We start from the raw sequence: 24176 nt of genomic DNA, 5'->3' as shown, positions 1-24176 counted from the left end.
TTGTGCGCCCATCTCACTTAAGAGGCCAGGGGCCAGCGCTGTCCGGAGACACTTCCGGGTCATGTGGCCAGCGTGACAAAGCTGCATCTGGCGAGCCAGAGCCGCACACGGAAACGCCGTTTACCTTCCCGCTGGTAAGCGGTCCCTATTTATCTACTTGCACCTGGAGGTGCTTTCGAACTGCTAGGTTGGCAGGCGCTGGGACCGAGCAGCGGGAGCGCACCCCGCCGCAGGGATTCGAACCGCCGACCTTTCGATCGGCAAGTCCTAGGCACTGAGGCTTTAACCCACAGCGCCACCTGCGTCCCAAGTTGAGACGTGACCGGGACTAAAAAGCAGATAATGTTGTGGTGACAGCCCACCCCTGCACAGCCAGTTTCTCATACCCCACAAAACAGCTGGAAGACTGGGCCATTCCAATGCAAACTGTTTACACTGGGCAGTACTGGGCCTCAATAACTACATATGGCCATCTCTTCAATGCTTCTCAGTTGAGTTGAGAAGGAATCATGCTGGTGCAGAGCTTGTCTGAAGCCCAGGGCAGGAGTCTTGTTAGAATAAAGAAATAAACTCCAACAAAAAAGCAGCCGATCCCTGGCGGGGGCCCTGACCACCTTACCTCTACAAATTCGGAGCAAGTGTACCCAGTTCCCATCCTCCTCTGTACAGGCCTGGAAGGAATACAAGATGTCAGTGGTGCCAATCTGAATAAAATATTGTGGGGGGCCTAGGTAAGCCCCATCCCACATCATCAGTCACATGACACAGTGCACACACCATTTGAATGGGAATGTCCATGAACTTTGTGGGGGCCTGACCACCTCAAATATTTTATTGTGGGGGCTGAAGCCTCCACGGCCCCTAGGAGTTGGCTCCTATGCAAGGTGTGCATACAAGTGCAGAGAACTATTGCATACACACACAACCGGTCATCTTGACGGACACTGTTTCAGAATCAGACACAGAATAAAGACCACATGTGTACCAACTGTAGCATGGCATCATATGTGTTAACATTTTTAGTGCATAATTATACAGTGGTACCTCTAGTTACAAACTTGATTTGTTCCGGAGGTCCATTCTTAACCTGAAACTGTTCTTAACTAGAGGCGAGCTTTCACTAATGGGGCCTCTTGCTGCCACTGCGCTGCTGGAACAATTGCCGTTCTCATCCTGGGGCAAAGTTTTCAACTCGAGGTAACTCTTCCAGGTTAGCGGAGTTTGTAACCTAAAGCGTTTGTAACCTGAGGAGTTTGTAACTTGAGGTACCACTGTAATTACACACCCATTTTACTTCAGCCCTTTGATTTACTAAAGGCTCCCAAGATAGCCTGTTATAGAAATCGGGTGGGGGGTGGAGAGGTTAACTTAAGGCTCTTCATTCAAATGAATTATTGAATAAGAAAGCACTTTAGTGTGGGGTAAGAGACACACATGATGAAGTCTAGACAGACAGCAAAAGCAAAGTAGCTCTGAGAAACTGTGAATGGTACTGTCCTATGCACTGCCAAACTTCACTGCTGCTCCTTGACTTATAAAAGGAAAACACTGGAAATTTTCCATGTGAACAATGTGCTTTGCTTATACTGCACCCTATGGGGGGCACACTTGATAATAGCAGTAATAGCAGTTGTGGGTGGATGGAGAAAATTTTAGAGGAGTCACAACCATTTGTCTCCTTATGTTTTAATTTAAGTTGACTTTGTAATAGTTGCTTTACAAATTTACATTATTTCTTCAGCAGGTGTAATGAAACTTTGTTCTAACTTTCTTAGAACATAATATATCTACTAAATTATGTAGGGATATTTGAGGAACAATATTTATAAAACAATTAAATATGAAGGAATGAGCAACCCAGGCACAATACTACCCCACTATAATGTCCTGCAATCTACATTCCATTGCCTAATAATAATAATAATAAAATTTTATTTATACCCTGCCCTTCCCGGTTCAGAAAACCAGGCTCAGGGTGGCTAACAACAAATTTAAAACACTTAATTGACGCAACAACAACAAAAAAAAAAACAGCATAAAATACAGTATAAAATGTGAATAACAATAAATTCAGAATTCAAAAATCAATTTAGGGGGAAATCCATCCAATAAACATTAGATGATCACCAGGGCTAGCTGGCTAAATTAATCCTATTTGGGCCAGTGAGGAGACCAGGGGAGAATTAGCTGTGGGATCCCAGACGGGTAATCTTCATAAAAAGGGGAGGGGGAGGGAAGGAAGAGGAATAAAAGATCAGGCTAAGTTCAAATTGAAAGGCAGGCGGAATAGGTCTGTCTTACAGGCCCTGCAGAAGGAAGTTAAATCCTGCAGGGCCCTGGTCTCATGGGACAGAGCATTCCACCAGGTTGGAGCCATCACTGCGGAGGCCCTGGCCCTGGTGGAGAATAATCTGACTTCCTTAGGGCCCAGGACCTCTAAACTGTGATTATTCATGGACCTTAAGGTCCTCTGCAAAGCATACCAGGAGAGGCGGTCCCGTAAATACGAGGGCCCTAAGCCACAAAGGGCTTTAAAGGTCAAAACCAGCACCTTGACCCGATACTCCACCGGGAGCCAGTGCAACTGGTAAAGCACTGGGTGAATATGCTCCCATGGCAGGGACCCTGTGAGGAGCCTCGCTGCAGCATTCTGCACCAGCTGGAGTTTCTGGGACACCTTCAAGGGCAGCCCCGCATAGAGCGAATTACAGTAGTCAAGCCTGGAGGTGACCATTGCATGGATCACTGTGGCCAGATCGGGGTGGGAAAGATAAGGGACCAACTGCTTAATGCGGCGAAGATTGGAAAATGTAGCCTTGGCTGTTGCTGTAACCTGCGCCTCCATGGAAAGGGAGGCACCAAGGATTACACCTAAACCCTTAAGGGAAGGTACTGGCACAAATTGGGCCCCCGCAAGAGAAGGGAGTTGGTATTAAACAATACAAAGAAAATTCTAGTGCAATGTGCTGATTGATTGTATTTCTTCTTTCCTTACACACCTAACTATATTCTGAGAGACAAAAATGGGCTGAACAATAATTCTTCAAAATCCTGGATGCTTTCATATATGTCCAAAATCCATTTCCACTTATAAAAGCCGTTAAATTTGTCATATAATGGCAACTACATGTAAGCCTCACAAAATTCTGCATGAAGGGCTGAGGCCTTTTCTATTAAATAATAGGAAAGATATTGGAAGGTTCCTGAAAATTAGTAAGCAATGGAAGAATATTCTACGCAGATACAGAGGGAGATAAGGGAAAAGCAACAAGTATTGGGGTGGGTAGCTTACACATCAACATTAATATTTTCAAACAATATAATGCACTTCTGAAATACACACAGTAGGTGAAAACCAATTAAGTCATACTCAGAGTAGACATACTGAAATCAATAGGATTACGTTACTAAATTGTTTTCAATGGATCAAGTATTACCTAATAATCTGTAAATAAATAAAATTCCACTGTGTCATCTAGAAAAATTTATATTCCTTGCAATATATAAAACCCACCAACTTGTCTCCCTTGCTGGGTAATAGTGCAATAAATTCTCTTTAGCATAGCAAGAACAAAGAACATTAGTTAGAAGCTATCATTTCTGAAAGTTATAGCAATGCCCATGAACACTGTGGTGTTTTATTATACCAACTTTAGCTTTAAAAAGAGAGAGCAGTAGTTTATTTAAGACGCACTACCCAGAGTTTGGAAGGGGCCATCAACAGCAGATTCTCAAAATGAAAGAAACAGTCAAGAATCTCAGTGGGTCCTCAGCTCACCTTAACAGCCTCAGCAATTCCTGAGATAATTATCTGCCATTTTAAGCAAAATAAGCCACCTCACAGAACGGTATTAGAATTTTAAAACAAAGTTCGCCTCAGCGGTATCCCACTTTTGGACTTCCTGTCTCCAACGAAGGGAAAAGAAAGCATCATAATGGATTGACTTCTAAGCAGAATTGATAGCCACCTCTCTCCAGCAGAGCTGCAGGGTATCCCTTCTTACAGATGAAGGAGGCCACTCGTGCCAACTTTTGCAGCCTTTGGCTCCTGCTTTAGCTGGATCACTTGCTCATTTGTCAAATGAACAGCCTGCAGAATGCCCTCCCTCTAAGGGAGCTTTCACCAAGTTGGCTGGGGCTGGTGGTAGTTGTTACCCACAACGTCTGAAGGGTACGGTACCAGCTTGGTGTAGGCTGTCCTAGGGGCACAGCTAGTGCCAGTACTGTTCTTCTTTTGGCACCAGGTGAAATTTGTCTGTCCAGGGTTTTTCAGGGGAGGGGGTTGGAAATTCCACCATTCCCACTGCAAATGAGGAGCTGAGATCATGACTCCCTGACCGTTTCTCAAAAAGATTCTGTATTTGTGCCTGCTTCTATAACATTGGGCTGCATTGCTTTATTCTACTTGAACCCACCCTGGAATCATATTATAAAGGGTGGGCTAGAAACTCTCTTATGCTTTAATTTTGAAAATTGGAGACCAGAGTTAGATTACACTTCCCAGAGATTTAAAGCCAAAAGAACACCCTTGCCTAAACTCACAGTAGGCTAGGGTCTTGGTACCAGCTAATTTATTCTTGCTTTGGAGACACACAGGGAGACAGACAGTCCTACACATACAATATTGTTACTACTGGACTGGACATAAAGACTTGGAATTGACTGGAACTTGCTTAAGGCCATTCAATGACTTGCTGGTAACATGTCATAGAAATAAATCAGAAACATTTTTTTTAAATGCCTAATAGAAGCTCCAGGTAGCCAGAGAGTTTCTCCAAGATTCTCTAAGGACAAATGTGGCAAGACATTGCTCAGACATTGCATGAATAGCTCTTAAAAGGTAAAGAGTTGGTGTGGGAGGTGTAGATCTGGATGAGGAATAGACCAGGAGCAAAGCTGACCACACCCTTAGACCCATCTCATTCCAAAATCCTTATCTGCATTCTACCTCATACCTATCTCTAGACACCATTCACACAATTGTTTCCTGTGTGAATAGTGTCTTGTATAGTTTGACCATTAGTCAGAGAAGATCCAAGGTCTCATAGTAGCCCATTTCAGTTTTGCACCATTACTGTCTTCAGACTTCAGCAACTTTTAAAGAAAGGTTTCCCCACCCCATGACATGCTCTCTTTATCTTTCAATAATGTCTGAAAAACATATGGGCACTGTTCCATTGATTAAACTGTTTCATAAAAATTAGTAAGTGTGTGTGCATTTCTGGTGCCATGGTGGGATGGCTGGAAAGTATTTGGCACTTATTATGTGAGTTGAAACAGCACATAGATAGCAGGCAAACAGTTCACCTGGTCACAGTCATGTGTTGTACCCCATGTTGAGATACACTGCAATGATGGGCATGTTATGAATCTACTCACAACATAAATAAACAAAAAAGGAATTGTATTTCTGTTTATTGCATTTCTATTTAAATTATACTAATCATTTCTAAATGTGTATCTATAGCATATTATACGTAAATATATATTAGCACATGGAATTTTTATGCAGATCTGTGTTACCTTTCAGTAATGCATCTCTTCTTTTTTTTTTGGCAATATGTAACTGGTGACCCCACTAACACTGCTCACTTTCAAATGGGCAGTGAAAACTATTCTTGCATGGATTTCCACGGTATTGTGCTCCATAAATGGCTTTTACTGAGAACTGCTGCTTTTACATACTGATTCATTTACTTTAGAATATTTCAGCTCCCATTTTTATCTGTTGTTCCCTTTTGGGACTTCGGTGAAACACACTGATTACAACTCTATCTAGAGAAAAGCAGGACAAAAATCTTGGATGTGCTCAACCACTGAGCAACGGCAATTCTTACGGCTATCAACTGCCATGAACAAATCAGGATTTTCACAGCAATTTAAACAGTCCTGACATGTGAAGAGGCAGCTTAGTGAAATCCCTTGGATTTTAATCTGAACCTTTAAGGAAGGTTTTTGTTTTTGCAACCTACATTCAGAAATTAAGAACAGCCTCAGTTTCCATGCAGAAACATTAAAAATAAGATGACTTAGTCATAGCCAAAAGTGAAGTCATGCTTTATTACACGAGAGAAGGTCCTGCTGGAGCAGCTGTATTCCTTGGTTCCTAGCTATTAGCTCCAAGTAGCATGCCCCATATGCCTTGCTAGACAAGGTGCCTTCTGGACAGTGCATGCCGAGCGCAAGGAGCTTTAGGTTCTGATGGCAAGGGATTTGCTAAATAAAGCTTAAATCCGCCAGCTTCATCCCTAGATGGAATACCGTGACAGTAAATAACAAAGCATAAATCGAAATAATACACGGTAGCCACACATTTTTTGTTTCGCATATTGGCCTGCATGGGTTTATGGCCACTTAACTGATCCATAACAAATGTCAACCTTTCTTCCTCTGTAAAAAACTGCCATCTCAAAAGAGCAAATAATAGAAAGCTGTATTAGTACATGCAGAGCGCCACTGAGAACTCCGGCGAGGACAGGGCAGATCTCATTGGCTGGTCTTGGGCAAATCACTTCCTCAGCCTTAGCCCTTGCTCCCCCATAACTCCCACACCATGGACAGGAAAGTGGCTGGGAAGTGTGATCAGAAAAATGGTCCAAGAGGAAAGGATTAGGCACTCTTACACACAGCTGCTCCAACCAAATCTACTACTCCCCCATGACTGTATTTCACTTTTTAAAAATAAATAGGGAGAGCTGAATAACTTGTCTTGGTTGACTTTGAGGCTGCATCCTTGTTTGCAAAGTAGTTTGGAATTTGCCACAATAAAGGGATCAGTGTTAGAGCATTACCAAGTGGACAACACTGCTCCACATGTTGTGCTGAGATAAGAGAGGAGTTATGTACTAATCAGTTTCCTCTCATCCTTGAACTCCATACTTTCAGCTGATCCCAGACAAGGGTGGTGGCGAAGATGGGTGAGACTTTCAGTCCCTAGCTTGTGTCAGCTAAATGAATGGCAGAAGGGGCAATAGCAAGTCTCTAAAGGTGATAACTTTACTATTGTACTTTATAAAACTATCAGCATATATGAATATTCAGACTTGACAGCTCAACAGCAGTTGATTAGTCAAAGAACGAAACACATCATTTTTCTTTGCAATAAAATATGTACAGCCCATTTAAAACGTGTTTCAATAGAACACAAGAAAGGTAATAAAACTTGAATCTAGTTATCTGAGCAAGCCCATTTAACTTGTGTTTGTATTTGATGGGTTTGACCTTTTCAAGCATTCTGGGTCTGAAACAGAGTTCGTATTTCACTGTGTGTACGTTTTAATTGCTCTCATATATGAACATGGAAGTTGGATGCTGGGATTTCTTTTAAGAGCCTATGAAAATCAAATCTGACAGATACCAGTTGACAACGCCTGTAGTTCATCCCTGTATAGCAATTAGTGCAGACTAATTGACTTCCACACAGACCACATGGATATTAGATTCTAATTTAAGTTACATGCCATATTTTTCTTCTGAAGAGGCAAGCTGCTTTAAAATCAATTGTGAAGTGAAAAAAAATGTACCAACTCACACACTGAGCATTAACACCTACAGAACTGATTGAAGGCTAAAACCACTCCTGATTTTATAAAGTGGAGGGATATACGATCACAAGGCTCTCTATATTTTGGGGTTTTTTAAAAAACAAACTCCCCTGCAGCTCATCTGAGGTTTTCTACAATATTTTGACTCAATCACAGTAAGACACTTTGGATCTAAATTGCAGCCAAAATCTGCTACCAAATTAGGGTTGTGCAAGATATTTTTGGCTCCCTACATGGAAAATCCAGTGGCACAATCCACCAGGAAATTATTTTTAGAAGCCTAAGCAGAATGAGTAGGAAATATGGCTTAGCACAGCTCTTATTCATTTCAGTGGGCCTTGTGCAGGGACAATTCTGAGTGAATTGTGTGCTCTAGGTTTGATCCATCTGCCTTGGCCTCTATGTGATCCTTAGGCTGCAGTCCTATATGTACTAACCTAGGAGTTGGTTCTCTTGAATTCAATGGAACTTATCTTCACCATAACTGTACTGTCTGATCTTGTGCTATGTCCTGCCCCCTTAACAACCATGTTGTTGCTGGTACCTACAGCACTCTGAAAATTCAAGGTGTCCATTGATCCGAAAAAGATTGGCAACCCGTTTTATTGCTTCCTGTTCAGTAGATTCTCAGAAGTAGTCCCATTGACTGCAATGAGTCTTACTCACACGTAAGAGTATAAGATTGCAGCCTGAATGCAAGAGATTCTTTTTCTACTGAAAATATTGTGAAAGGTTACAAAGAATAGATGCTGCAAACTGGAAAAAAACCTTTAAAAACCCAGGCTACTCTTTTGGCAGTTATTAGTGGACTGTGTAATTACATAATCTTATTACCACTTGTGCTGTCATCCTCCCTTCTTTCTCCTTCGGTGATAATCTCATTGCTGAGTCTAGCCAGTCTGATCTAAACATGCAAAGTTTAAAGGTAAAGATAAAGGGATGCCTGACTGTTAAGTCCAGTCTCGGATGACTCTGGGGTTGCGGCGCTCATCTCGCTTTATTGGTGGGGAACCAGAGCAGCGCACAGAAACCCCGTTTACCTTCCCGGCCGGAGCGGTACCTATTTATCTACTTGCACTTTGACATGCTTTCAAACTGCTAGGTTGGCAGCAGCTGGGACTGAGCAACGGGAGCTCACCCTGTCGAGGGGATTTGAACAGCCGACCTTTTGATCAGCAATCCCTAGGCTGTGTGGTTTAGACCACAGCGCCACCCTCATCCCTTATGCAAAGTTTACTCCTGTGCAATAGAGAGCTTTATTCTTTTAGGCACTGTACATGCCACTCTTTATAATCTGGTAAGGAAAAGAGAGCATTTATTTAAGAACACATTCCGAAGTCATTGGCTACACTATGAAACTTTAAACCCAGTCTTTTACATGAGACTCCTACCCAAAACTCAGATGAGCAAAAGGTAATACAGTAGCAGATAATGGAAGGACATGATTCTGGTACCTTGAATAGTGTTGTAGAAGGGGAAATTTCAGAAGGTGGATATTTTCATTCCTATTCAAAAGAATCCTGCCAAAAAACTCTACATAACCAGAAGTACAGGATCTCAATCCAATTTGTACCTAGCTGGTGACTCACTTTGAGTTTGGTGCATCTATAAATAACTAGGAAACTTTTGGCTGCCTCTTCATTTGTTGCCCAGAAACTAGAGATCTACAGATAAATTCACAGTCAGTCTGTCAATACAAAATTTATAGGTTTTGTAAGAGTGGTGTACAGTGTACAGGAGAAATTTAATCAGCTACAGCACAACTTGCCTCACTTAATACCCCCCGCCCTGCCGTGTAAGTAGAGACAATTAACCTACGCCTTTGGGTACAGAGAGCAGTTCAGGTCATACACAGGGATTCAAAGGCAGCATTTTACTTCCCTGGTCTCCTTTTTAAACACACAGCTCAATACAGTATTTCCACTTTTACAGAAATATAACCCCATAAACCAATAAAAAACCATAAACAACGAAAGCCATGGCATTTGTTAAGATGGTCTCTTATGGGCCTAGTTCTGGGAGAGATGGAAAACATGCCTGAACTGTGCCACTATAAATTGCAGGTGGAACCGAAAGTTCCTCTCTGTACAAAAGCCATATAGTACAAAACTCCTTCACACAGAAATCTAGGATGTCAGGGAGAGTAGTAAAGTTATAACTCTTCTCCCAAATACTTAGCTTTCATTATTTAGGAACTTTCGGATGTGACACACTCCTCACATACATCGGAGCTGTGTGGGCAGCCAAACATAGGTTTACCATTTCAGTAAGAAGCAGGCTTTAGCAATAACTGTTTTATTTTACATACTTTAACCAGCAACTCCTGCTCAATTCCTGTAAAACAAGTTTATACTTAAAACAATTGATTTACTTTAAATAAATTTAGGAGGTAAGTGTTTCATTACATCATTTAGGGTACCCCTAGTGGTCTAACTATATGGCTGGCAAAACAAAACCCCAAATTCAAGCCCTTTTGCTTTGCTTTTCATAAGTCAGCCACGGGTAGATTTACCAAAATTACTCCTTTCCACAGCCATTTCAGCTCTACAGAAAGACTTCCCATCTTTGGACATACTAAAGTGACATACAATGTCCATTCAGCCTTTTCCCCCACCATGGAAGGAAGCACTTCTACAAACATTTTATTTAACTCAGGGAAAAGACACTTCTATAATTCCATGGAGATAGAACAAAGGCAAAACAGGAAATAAAACCCCACTCAAAGCTACAGAGCTTCACTAAAAAAACAACAACAACAAAACACAGAGGATAACATCTCTGTCCCTCTGTTACGTCATTTTCCACTATCCTGCCTTGCAAAGCTTATTCAGTCTGCAAAGCCATCTTAATATAGTTAAACACACAGGTGGGGAAGCATCTTCTCTCCCAGTCACATGCAGGAATTACTGTCTAGCAGCACTCTCCAAGATTCTTTAGGATTCACCTGACAGCTAATATTTCCCCTTATCCAGAGCTTTTTAAAATGGGCAACTGTCAAGAGGCAGATCTTTTTTGACAGAACAGTCTGCTACAGTCTGATAAGAGAGGCAGTATCACCTCCTTAGTACATAGCGCCTCGATTTTTCAATGTAAGAAACCAAAGCTCACCAATATCTTCTGCACTTCCCAACTTTTGCACTGTATCAGTAAATAAATAATAATAATAAAATTAAGTCTAATTACAAGGATAATAGTAAGTTAGAGGCCAGCTGCTTGGGCTGGTTTAAAGCCCAAACCAGGGATATTTGTAAGCCTAGCTTCAATGTAAGGGAATTTCACATCTCTATATATTGAAAGAACTTACACACAAATCATTCCCTACATATTTCGCCAAAGTTGCATAAATACTTCCAATGCTACTGTCACCAAATTTTCTTATAAGCAAGCCCTACTAATAAAGCTTACCTGAATATCAGGCTGCAATCCTTGGTACTTCTTTGGGAGCAAGTCCATTCCACGGTAATCCATTTACTCCTGAATAAACAAGGACAGGAATCAGCGAATGCAACTGAAATCATGAGAACTAGTTTCTTTCCACTAAATACAGTATCACTATCTGTGATTCTCAGGCATGCAGATTTAATTAACTGATATGTACCAAAAAAAAAGTAGCAGGATGACTAATATAGATAGCGCCATCGCAAAACCTTCTGAAATGTATTTCACATTATCAAAGATCATTCAACTAAAGCACACCAATTGAGATGGGACATGGCTGTTTTTATGAAGGGCAGGCATTATCTGTAATGATGGTTTCTTTACACTGTTTGAAGGAACTCCTTTAAAATTCAGACATACCACTAGACACAATGACATGGCTCCCTGAATCTTTGAACAGTTGTGTAGCTGAAGGTGCAGCTTTTCTCTGCCTTACCACTCTATTTAATAACCAGCTGCACCTGGTGGGATTCCCTGGTTGCACAAATTAAAGGCATGTGAGCTCTGTTCTTGCCTGCAGCAGGTCTTCTTAGGCACACTCATATTTTGCTGTATTAAATAAGTCAGCAAATACTCTTAAGGACACATTGGAAACTGTATTTAGATTTTCTTTTAATAGTTAGGCGTTGCTTGGCATGCTTAAAAACAACACTTCCTTCAAATAATGTATCTGAAACCTTTATGAATTGCCCTGTCCCATCTAAATTTGATTACAAAAATGCAAAATACCCTCAAAAGAGGCATTGAAAACATGTCTTCATTCATTCACTATGACATTTAAAGTACTGTGCTATACATTATAAGGCACATTTTAATACAGCTTTCCCCAACCTGATGTCCTTCAGATGTTGGACTACAACACCCATCATCCTTGGCCATCAGCCATTTGGGATATGGCTGATGGGAGCTGAAATCCAGTAACATCTGAAGGGCATCAGGTTCCCCATGTGGTCTAGGAAACTATGCCAGTGCAAAAGACTATGACCCAGAAGGACTGGGACCCCATCCAATTTTTCTCAGCCATTGACTGACAGAAACACAGATGGTTAGCTAAAAAAACACACACAACAGAACTCTGAATATGTAGTAAACATAAAATGTGGTTGCTCTCTTTAAAATGCTTAATCTAGTAATATTGATTTAACCAAACGGGGACACTCCAAAATCTATTCAGAGCTACTTGGCTGGTGAGAGGAAGGTATGTTAGTGTCAGGACTACACAAGGAATTGAAGTACAGTAGCTTATTACACACAGTCCACAACCTTTGCATAGCTATGCTCAATAGATTAGTTTATCATTTCCATTTAGTTTAGAGAAGACAGCTATCCAGCTCAAGCACAAGTGAGACTAAGATCCACAGCGTTCAGATATACTATTTTAATGCAAATATTAAAACTGGTGTTTTCCTGCTCATGCATTATAGAGTTTTCCTGGCAGTGATCCTGCATTATTATTATTTTTAAAATCTGATTATGACAAGCAAAAATACAGCAGGTAATAGCTTTCCCCATCAATGCATCTTCTGGTTATGGAAAGCTTTCCCTGCTTAATTTATGTTGGCAATGCAACCATTAAATGCACACAAGCTCTATCAAATGTTAAAGGCACAGTAGTTTCCACAATGAAATTTGAACTAACTGACAGTTGCCCTTCAGTTATTTACTCGTGTTAATTAAGGCTGAGCAAGCAGGGCAAGAGTTTTCCACCACTTTCAGTTTTAGTCTGGGAAAGTAGAAAGCCCTTACCCTTTATAAAGTTAGCAGATTGACTTTGCCTTTTATTTATTCATTTATAAAAGTATTTATAAGCCACTATATCATAAAAAATATCAAAAGAGATTACACCAATGGAACATAAAGCATGCAATTAAAAACATATAAAATGGTTAAAAACAGACATCAATTAACCATTGAGGAAAGATGTATTTTTAATTGCCTGCTCAGGCCTGGTGGAATAGAAAAGGTTTCAGCAGGCATTTAAAAGTTGACACAAGCTACCTGCCGAATCTCTATTCACAGAGTATTCCATAAGGACTGGGCCAAAGATACTAAAGTGGTTGTCAAATGACCCTCACCAACTCATAGAATGGCCAGTGACACTCCAGTAGATGACCTCAGTGATCTAGTTGGAATATAAGGGTTCAGGTGATCCCTGAGGTACCCTGGACCTAGGTTGTTCAGGAGTTTGTAAATTAATGCAAGAACCTTGAACCTGGCACGTCTGTAGATGGTCAGCCAATGCAGCTGTTTTAACCTTTGCATCACATGTTCTTGACCAGATGCCCCCACCAGCAGGAGTTTCCAAACCAGACCAAGGGCAGCCCCACGTAGAGCACATTACAGTAATCCAGCCTCAAGGTTACCAACGCATGGACTACAGTGATCAGGCCATCCCTATCTAGGAATAGCCATACAGCGGACGCTCGGGTTGCGAACGTGATCCGTGCGGGATGCACGTTCACAACCTGCATCATTTGCAACCCATGTCTGTGCATGCACGGGTTGTGATTCGGCGCTTCTGCGCATGCACAACCACCAAAATCCGGAAGTAACCCATTCCAGTACTTCCGAGTTTTGGCGGTCCGCAACCCAAAAACTGCAACCTGAAGCAGCTGTAACCCGAGGTATGACTGTAGTTGGCAACTTGCTAATTTCCCAAACATGGGAATGACGCAAAGAGCCTCCTTTCTTCCCAGAACTCAGTTTACTGGCCACCACTGCATTCAAACACCGATCCAGAGCTTTCATAACCTCTCCTGATTTAGAGGACCAAGAGGTGGTGCTATTTCAGATATAAAGGCTACACTCTAGACAAAAGAGTGAATTTACAGTGTAGTAAATTCCTTTATCTCTCTCCTTGAATTGATTCAGACACTGGCTAGAATCCAAATAATTGTACAACATGCTCCATGTAGCTGGAGGGCTTTTTAGGCCATGTCTCTTGAACCAGCTTCCCATTCAAAATGCAGCACAGCCCTTTTGAAATGGAGAGGACTTTCAGAAGTAGTTTGTCAGGTAGAAAGGGGTAACCTTACCTGGACTGGAACTACTCCAGACTCTGGTGAACTGGAACATATAAAACAAAAAGACCAGATTCCCTTAACATTACAGTAACCTACTGCTGAAAGTTTAAGAGCTCAAAAACCCCATGCCCTTGAACATTTTACATCATTAAAGGGTTAATGACTGCCTCTTGGAACTGGAAATGAAGTGTTTATCATGGTGACTATCTGAGCTGGTGATTTGGCAGCTAAGTATCAGTCTTGTACTGTGCACACTACTGACATCTAATGGTTAGGCTTGCTGCTGCATGTAAATACATATGTCAGCCTGAGCTAATATTTCATCTGATGCAAAATACAAATCTAGATTTTGTTTTGGTTATTTATTTTTGCTTTTGACAGTACATATCATAATTATAGATGTTTTTTGCTACAATAGTTACATGAAAGATGCAAATACTGTTTATTTTAAAGGATTTGTTTTAATTTAGAGGGAAGCCAATGTCCTTCTTTGTGGCTTTTTCCATGCACCATCTTTCAAAATACAGTTGAACATCTTCTAAAACTGGCTGATTTGATTAGAACCATGGTAGAAGATGCAATGTTTGAACATATGCACTGCAGCTCAAATTTCAAGTGCAATCTTATGCATCTTTACTCAAAGGTAAATCCCCCTGGATTCAATGGGGCTTACTTCCTAGTTAGTGTGCTTAAAACTGCAGACTTAATCTATTTTAACTGTGTTTTTTTCATCTACAGATGGCTGATCATTTTGCTGAAGGGCAGATTTTTTTTAAAAAATAAATTAAATAAATAAAGCACCACGCATCAAGTCTTGCATCAGCTGCCATCTGTGCACATCTTCAAGGTGCTATACACCTTTGAAAGAGGAGAGGCCACCCATCATCTGCATACTAATTTAAGCTCTCAATACTCTAATTTAAACCCTTAGTTCTTTAAACTGGGAGTGTGGAACCTCCTGTTTCCAGGTGCTGCTGGACTACAATTCCCATCAGGCCACAGCTTTGATTATACAGCAGCTGAGTGGGGTTGTCAGAGAAGTAGGGAAAGGATCAGGTCATCATTCCAAGCAGTCCTTGCTACTGGAATAGTATTCAGCACTATGGCTGTGATGAACCCATTGCAACCTTGTGAGTTGACTACTGCTGTATAAGGACCCACATGTGTAGGTGAACAACAAAAAGAAAATGGATGGGTGTCTAGATTCAAAACATGGGGCTAGCACACAGTGAGCTCCAGAAGCAGAATATTAAACTCACAAAAATAAGCAGCAATGTAGTCTTGGAGATACAGGTTGTTAAACCATTTTTTATCCCATTCAGTGGTGCATAACAGTTGACCTCTTTCTGCCCCTGGAGCAGACCACACACTGTTAAATAAGTTTAAAATACTTTACTTACAGATTCAAGGTCTCAGTCATGCATTGTTCCATGCAGCAGCAAAGATAATACAGGCAAAATTCTATTGGGTAGAAAGTACAGAATATAGTTCCAAACACATGCTGTAAGCTCTGAAGCAAGTTTACACACCTCCATCTCCTTACATGTTGCAGGGAGAGAGGGAGAGAGAGAGAGGAAGGAAGGAAGGAAATCTTCACTTTCTCCCTCTCCAGAGGAGAAGGGGCGTGTCCTAGCTGAGTCTATCTAGCAATACAACTCTGTGGTACTTCATGCATTAACTAGCCCTATGATTGTTAGCTGTATTTGACTTCAATCTCCCACATGCTGGATCCTGGTGTGGCACAAGCCAAGCACCCAGGATCCCACTGGGCATCCAGGGAGGGGTTTAAGCCGGCCTAGGAGCTCAGCACTGCAGCCGTGAGGCCTAGGCAATGGACATACAAAGTCTATGTACCTGCGTGAGCACAGATAATTCTCACCCAGGCAAATAACCAACAGATTGGGAGGGCCTTGGTGCTGGATTTGCTTCTTCTCCACCAGAGAACACAACCACTTTATCCCTACCTGGAGATCCAGGAAACATGCACCCATGGATGTAGTTGACTTGACCACTGTGTCAACCTCACATGTTTTCCTTCCCAGTGCACAATGCTGTGCCTGAGGATCCATACACACTTCCATCCTACAACATATTCAAAAATTACCAGTGGTAGCTGCTATGATGAGCAGAAGTAACCCTTAAAGGCCCTTGAGTGCCACTGGCCTGTGTTCTGGTGAATGAAAAATTGCCCAGCACTGTTAGGTTGAATTCTTAAGTGGACCAGCCATCAATTCCAGTTGGCAGAGGGGTGGTGGATCACTCCATCCAGCCTACTAGATTTCTGCACCAGCTACAAAGGAAGCACAGTTTATTCCTGCACAACCAGCATGGAAACACAGAGAGCTGGCAGAGGATGAACAAATCACTCCATTCTGCTTCCACCTGTCCTCTTGGTACAATGCAGTTATTTAGTACATTGCTAAGAAGCTAAAAGCCAGCATTTCCATAGCAGACCAACACAAAATGTGCAAGGTTTCTTTACAAGTCTGGTTAAGAGTTATGTTGTACCCAAGTCTCTGTATATGATTTGGGAGGCTGATTCCTCCCCTGCCACATACTTTAAATGTTAAGGACAGCTTTGTGGGCATCAATCGTCTGAGCACTTCAATTATTCTTATTCTCTGTCCTAGTTCATCATGTTCAATTTTATAGCATCTAAAATTGTTTCAGGGAGAAAAGCATTTTAGTTTCCAATGAAAATGGAATGTTAGTTGCTTTTGGTTACTTCAAAGCTTTATTTTGCTGAAGGAAACAGTTGTCACATGACAGCTTCTTTTTAAAAAGGAAAGTGAAATTTCCCCCTACAGCTGATATTGCTGTGGTTTCTGAGGAATACAGTTTATAGACACCAAGCAAAAGCTGCCTCTAGCAAATCAAAAACAAACACTAAAAGGATATGGTCCATTACAAAACACACCATACTTAACTGATGCATAATGCTCTATATACTTATTTCTGTCTATTCTACCTACTTGTCCTTATGCTGCTATAAATCTGCATTTATCTAGTTTGTGTGAAGAACTTGCAAAACAATTTACAGTACAAACCTATACATGTAAATTCAGAAGTAGGACCCACTGACTTAAGTGAAGCTTATTTCCAGCTAGGTGGGTATCGGATTGTAACCTTACTCCTCCTCTTCCGCCACCCCACATTTTTTAATAGTAGTTGTATAAATTTTGTCTTATAAACTACGCCTTGAATGCACCATTAAAACAAAACAAAAACCCACAATATGTATAATTGTGTGGTTTTCCCATCCACAATATTTTCATATATACTTCTCTGAACCATATACAGATATTGCAACATAGCTTAAATCTAAAACAATTGTTCCAGTTCAGTTCTTTAAGCTTCTGTTTCTGTCCATGAGATGCATGTTTATAGCCAGACAAAGCAATATAGCAGGTATATACAGTAATTATTCACAAGGGACAAATGCTTAGATTCTTTTTCATGTTTTGGGATCCAGGGCCAGTTGTTATATGCAGTCTACCAGAGGCCCAAATCATATTAGAAATAAGCCCCCCCTTAGGTTTATTGGTTCTTATCCTCATATAACTTCCTGACATCTCAGTATCTCTGATTATTATAGTGCTTGTACATTCTCACCTGCTATCAAGCCATTGGCATGCCAAGTTATCCCCATACCCAGTGCTATTTTTCTAGGTGCTGAAACTCACCATGAACACCTTCCCTGTTCTGTTGTTGTTGTTTAATGGTGCCCACCAGAGAGGTGCTGGAACTCACCTGAGAGTGCTGGAACTGAGTTCCTTTGAGTTTTCTGGGGGGGGGGGACACACACCCCTCCCTATCACAGGTTGTGGGGTGTGCATGAGGGTAATTACTGTGGAATAGCCACTTCTTGTTTACTTTTTACTGTGTTTCTGCAGAGCGTCATGAACATCTCTCCCTCCCAAGTCTTCCCTGTCAAGATTATTTTTGTTTCTGTAGCTCAGAAAAGCCTAAATTTTTTTTTTTTTTTTTTTTACATACTGTAATAGTTGCTCAGTTTCCCTAGATGTAGATAATTCAGTGTGTTGCTCTTATGGTTGGGTTAAGGCCTGTATACATTGTTCAGCCATTTTCTTCAGTGCAGTCTGTCTCTCTTCTCTAGGAATCAATTCTATTACTTTAACCCTTCCATTGCTAAAGTATATCATTCCCCCTCCCACAGACACAAATTGCAGAGGGGCAGGGAAATTTTGATGGGGTGTATGGTGACTCACCCTCCACCTTACAACTGGGAATGGGGTGGAGCATGTGGTAGAGCACCTGTTTTGCATGCCAAAGGTCCCAGAGAAAAAATCCCTAACTGAAACCCTGAAGAGCTGCCACTGCCAGCTAGTAAACTAGGTGGACCAATGGTCTGACTCTGTAAAAGCAGGGCTTTCTTTTCATCCGGAACTCAGTTCCGGCACCTCTTTTTCTAGAAAAAATAGCACTGAGCATAAGGAAGCTTTTTATTTATTCGTTATTAAATTTGTATACTACCCTTCATCTGTACATCTCAGAGCATGAAAATACAAAATAAGAACACAAAATACATACAGGAACAAAGCAAAACAATAAACCTGCTTCCTCCACCCCCTCCCACAGACACATTTAAAGGGATATAGGGTGTTAGCCAAAAGCCTGGCTGAAGAGAAATGTTTTTGCCTAGCACCTAAAGGTATATAACAGGGGTAGGCAACCTAAGGCCCAGGGGCCAGATGTGGCCCAATCGCCTTCTCAATCCAGCCCACAGACGGTTCAGGAATCAGTGTGTTTTTACATGAGTAGAATGTGTACTTGTATTTAAAATGCATCTCTGGGTTATTTGTGGGGCATAGGAATTCATTCATCCCCCCCATATAGTCCGGCCCCCCACATGGTCTGAGAGACAGTGGACCGGCCCACGGCTGAAAAAGGTTGCTGACCCCTGGTGTATAATGAAGGTGCCAGGCGAACCTGGCTGTGCTTCTGTGAAGGAATCTTGTTTATTCGAATGAAGTGTTAACAGGCATTGCGTAATGTGCTCTGACATTTCATTGTAATGGATTCGCTGTGGGGAGTTTTTTTATCTGGCCCAGTGAAATATTGCTTGGTGTTAGAATTCTTGTTATGCATAAGAATATGCTTGTTTTGATTGGTGCGTTCGAGTTTTGAATTTTCAGTTGGACTGTGTGATTGGCTGGGGCAGGACTAGACGTTCCAGAAGAAGTGCATATATAGCCAGGTGCTGGTGGGAAGAGGGCTAATTGAGAGTTTGAGTGGTTGGTGGAGTCAGGAAGGAGCAGGAACAGGAACAGGAACAGGAGGAGGAGGACCAGGGGTCAGGGAAGGAGGAAGAAGACCAGACAGGTAGGTAGAATGATTTGGTGCATGACGACTTGATTATTATCCCTTTCTCCACCAGATGGTGCTGTTGATTTATGATTGAATGCACAAATATCAGAAGTTAGTCTTTTCCAGTTCATGTTAGGGAAGGATGAGCAAAGGTTGGTCCTGTTTAGAAAATCACCATGCTTGAGCAACATCACTGATACGAAATTCAGAATATAACACAAGAATTATCAGTGGCCAAATAACTTGAGATCTGCTGTAGTTTCACACAATGAGTCTCACAATTAGCTATGAGTCAGCACTATCATGAACTCAACTAGATAACTTCAGTTAAGCCCCACCCCTCGTTTTGTTCCCTTCCCCATGTGGGTAATTCTGTGTGCTTACCAGGATGCTGTGAGGATTATGACAGAATAATGTATTGCACGCTTGAAAGCACATGGGGCTGTGCCCCTGATCATTCCTATTGCCATCTCCCCTGCCACCCTCACAATAACCTCTTAGCTCAGGGCAACCCAAATTATATCAAGTGGGTTGCAAGAGTGCTTTGATGCAGAACCCATGGGCCACACATAACCTTGTCACGCAAGACGGTGGAAGCAAGGCCAAAATTGGACGACCCCCCCTCCCCCAGCCCTTTCATTCCCTTCACAAAGCTGGCTAAGCGAGGTGCTGGGCTATGGGAAGGAGGCCCAAGGCTCTGTCCAGGGCCAGGAGCCCCCCAGCCTTCTTCTGAAAGCTGGGAAAGTGCTAAGTAGGCTTTGGGAAGGAGCATAGCTGTCAACTTTTCCCTTTTCTTGCAAGGAATCCTATTCTGAATAAGGGAATTTCCCTTAAAAACAGGGAAACATTGACAGCTAAGGAGGTGCATATTCTCTAGCTTTTTCAAGCCACTCCCATATCCTCATAGCTCTTTAAACCCCTTATTTTGCAAACTGCCTTGAGATGGTTTGATGAAGGGTGGTATATAAATTTAATAAATAAATAGATGAATAAAACCCCATCATATCCTCACAACTCCTCTGTGCCCTGCTTTAGTCAAACCTCTTCTGTTATTTAAAACTGCCATTTAAAAAACTTGTTATCTGTATAGGAAGATATAACTCAAAATCAAAAATGAGGTAACGGCATATAACAATAAATGCAAAAATCTGTGGAAAAGATGAGCCCTGTGATATATGGCATGTAAAGGGTTAAAATGAGATTGACTGTTACACAATTGCTCCTTAGTGGGTGGGATTTATAGTGTGCTTGTGTGCCAGTCCTCTACCAACTCAGTTTGGTGCAAGCCAGCCTCAGAGCTATTTGTTTTTCCTCTGTAGTTCAGCAACTGCTTTTTTTGGTGAATGCTGTGGTGTAGGGTTAACAGGAAGGTGTGCAACCATGTGAGTAGATACACAAAGGATCCACCGAACCATATTGCATGGTGTCAGAGCTGGGCCTGTTCCCCATAGACATCTCAGCACAGTGGTTATGGCACAAATATGAGTTTCCAGGGAAGCTGGTACTTCAGGGCAATGTGGCCAGCAACTGGAGAAAGTGGAAGCAGGAATTTGAAGTATACAGCATTGTTTGCGATGCAGTTTTAAAGGATGGTGAATCAAAAACTGTCCTATTTCTGCATGTGCCTGGGGAAGAGGCTAGGAAGGTTTTCAATATCTTTCAGTTCACCAAATAGTCAGATAAGTAAAATATATCATTTGTTACCAGCAAATCTGAGGCCTACCACACTCCTAAAAATAATGACTTGACAGAAACAAGTTCTTCACATGAATTCAGATGGAAGGGGAAAGCACTAATCGCTATGTCACTGATTTAAAGATGCTTGCACAAACTTGTGAGTTTGGAGAATTGCTTGTCTTCCTCATTAAATAACCATGCTGTTTGTAGAGCATGCTCAGGCAGGCTGAGGGCTAGGTTGCTAAGAAACCTTTATTTAAATCCTAACTTGTGCTGTAGACATTTGTTAATCAACTCCTGGACAAGGACCATAATCCTTTGTGTACGCTGTGCAAAAGGTATCCCCTGCTCCCTGGTGTTCCAGTTACTGTTGCTGGCAAGCCTATTTATTTCTAACTGGACACTGGTGCAGAGAATGTGGCCAAATTATTGCACAAGAAGGTGAAACCAATCCCAGCAAGTGTCACCCTGACTGCATTTGGAGGGACACTCGTAGCCTTTTGCAAGAAAGGTGTTTTGAGGTGGACCATGCAGCATGTGAGACTATGCAACTCATCAGGTGTGTGAACGAAGATCATGCCACTTGGCCACTGCTAAAGATGTAGCTCCTTACAGCACACTCCTATGTTTTTGCTGGTCTGAGACACTTTCCAGGAGTTCATTACATTTATGTAGACTAAGTTGTGCCCCTAGTTGTTTATGGATGCAGGGATATCTCCAACACCATAGAGGACCAATTGCAACCAGCCCCACAGTACCTCAAGTTTATTGGGTCGTCTCTAAAGTGACTAAGTCTATGTCCTGAACCCCAGGCTTACCTGGCAGCAAATCCGAAGTCCAGGGTCAAGCCACACGACCAAAGTCCAAAGGTCAGGAAACACAGTCCAGAGTCAATCCAAGTAGCCAAATTTGAAGTGCAGCAGTCAGAATGCAGTCCAGAGTCAAACCGAAAGCCGACTCCAGGAGCATTCAAGCAAAAGTCTATCAACAGGGGCAGCAGAGCAAACACAGCACCTCAGCTCTGCTTCCCTCTTTGTATGCTGATTGCAGCATCTGGGCTTGATGAGGCTTGTGACCCTCACCTGTTCTGAGCCTACTCCAACTGAGGAATCACACGCCTTCTCCCAGAGCTAATGAGCCCCACCTGGCCAGCTAGGGAGCTGGGCTGTGGGGTATTGTCTGCCCCAGCCTCCTAGAACACCCCTCCCTCTGCTCCCTACATCTCAAAGCCCACTGTGTTCATGGGGACAAGAGCCCCTCTGGCTCTGGTGATGGGTCCTGCCGCTCTGGTTCCTGTGCATCCAACCCCTGTCACCCTCTGAGTACTTCCTTCCCCCTCCCCTGCTTGCCCCAGTGTGTCCCAGTCCTGGCTACACCCCTCGCTGGGACCCTCTTCCTCCTCCCCATCATCCTGCCAGTTCATGACAGCCTATAGCTGAAGTATTATACAAAAGAAGAATGGGTCGCTTAGGCTGTGTCCTGACCCTAGAACTTCAAGAAGGCTGTCAGGAGACAATTTTACATTCACACAGATGTTGATGTCCAGAGAAACTTGGCAAGGAAGAAACCCTTTGCCATCCTCAATGAAAAATATGACTACTGGCAATGGGTAGGAGACCCAGCCAGATGGGTGGGGTGTAAGTAAATAATAATAATAATAATAATAATAATAATAATAATAATAATAATAATAATATATTATTATTATTAATTATTCTCAAGTCGTGGACTGAAGCCAGGTGACAGCAAAGTAGATGCCATTAATAAAATGCCTTCACTGGATTATAAAAAGGGTTTGCAACAGTTCTTAGAGATTGTTCAGTATTTCGTTGAGTTCATTCCCTCTTAGGACTGTGCAGTGTGGCAAGTTGTCCAGAACAACTAGCTTTAATCCTTCCTGCAATGGTACCTATTTATCTGCTCGCACTGGCATGCTTTCGAGCTGCTAGGTTGGCAGGAGCTGGGACAGAACAACAGGAGCTCACCCTGTTGCGGGGATTTGAACCACTGACCTTCTAATCAGCAAGCCCAAGAGGCATGGTCACAGCGCCACCCGCTCCCCTAAAGAGTGTCATAGTGTGTGCGGGGGGGGAGGGGCTGGTTGACAGCAAGAGATCTGTCTTCATCTGTTTAACCACTTCATGCAAATATTCTGCAGTAAAGAATGATATAATTTAATCATATTTCCTTGGCAATCCAAAATTTAGAACTGCAGGTACTTTCACATCATACCCGTAGCAATCTAGGTGACAAACCAGGGGAAGTGGCATCTGAATGTGCTCCACCTGACCTATTCATAGATTAGCAGACAAAAAGGTTATTTAAGAGGTTATCCAAGATAACCTGAGACCATATTTACCTATGATGTTTGTTCCTTTATCACCGGCACAAAGACGACTTGGGATTAGGAACTGAGAATGACTTACTTGTAGTGAATGGCTTCAGTCACATCACATTTTGTTTTTAGTGATTTGTCCAGCCACTCTTGGGAAGTTCTCCAACGCATGAAAAGCTATGTGTTTATTAGTTAAAATATAGAATTAAGACCACTACTGCATAGACATTTTACTTCAGTAGTTTCTGATTTCCAGCCACCACCAGGAGGCAGATGGCTCTTCTATATTAATTTTCAGGTACCCAGACAGTTTTCCTTACATTTTACTGCTCTCTGCAATGCTGATAAAATGGGCATTTCATTTGTGGGGAACTGGTTTAAGATACTGGTGTATGTTCGTTTGTCATTTCATACCAATTGGTGTTGAGAGGGAGGCTAAGGAAAATTATTAAGCCCATGAAATAAATTTATGTGTTTAGTTCCCGATTTATTACGTTTATACCCCGTGTTTCAGAAATATTTTCCATGGGGCAGCTTATAAGTTTTTAAAAACCTTCTTACAGAAATTAATGGGGCACAACACTGCCATAACTTGCTGCAGGGTATGAGACTCTTAAGGTAGGAAATCTGTTTCACCCTCTGTGTTCTTATGTATTTATTAATCAGTAAGAGATTTACCTAATTCAGTATCATGTCTCTACCAGTGACTAGTATGTGTGTTTGTGTTGAGCGATTCATACCTTGTTCACTACCACCAATTTAAAAATTTTGCATTAAACATGCAACTGAAGCACAGTAGATAACTAAAAAGAACATCTAGGAAAGCCCAAC

At 41.9% G+C, this 24176-nt stretch overlaps 1 protein-coding gene across 4 annotated transcripts in view; it reads right to left on the bottom strand.

Moving 5' to 3' along the window:
- The window catches only part of SGIP1 (SH3GL interacting endocytic adaptor 1), a 145685-nt gene extending 127465 nt beyond the window's left edge, over positions 1-18220 (bottom strand). The window contains exons 1-5 of one of the 4 annotated variants that reach the window (XM_081915742.1): positions 18002-18220; positions 16110-16295; positions 15406-15466; positions 14018-14048; positions 10950-11018 (exon numbers count right to left, since the gene is read on the bottom strand). The gene's annotated coding sequence lies outside the window, so the exon portion shown is untranslated. Of the gene's footprint in view, positions 1-9117; positions 9232-10949; positions 11019-14017; positions 14049-15405; positions 15600-16109; positions 16296-18001 lie in introns of those variants that run through there. The other 3 variants (XM_081915761.1, XM_081915760.1, XM_081915744.1) reach the window with 3 other exon arrangements.
- Positions 18221-24176: the final 5956 nt, after the last annotated feature.

The sequence above is a fragment of the Podarcis melisellensis genome, assembly GCF_964234715.1.
Source record: "Podarcis melisellensis genome assembly, chromosome: 6".
In the NCBI taxonomy this organism is placed as follows: domain Eukaryota; kingdom Metazoa; phylum Chordata; class Lepidosauria; order Squamata; family Lacertidae; genus Podarcis; species Podarcis melisellensis.
The sequence above is the reverse complement of the archived record's forward strand: the minus strand, read 5'-3'. Positions and strand labels throughout refer to the sequence as shown.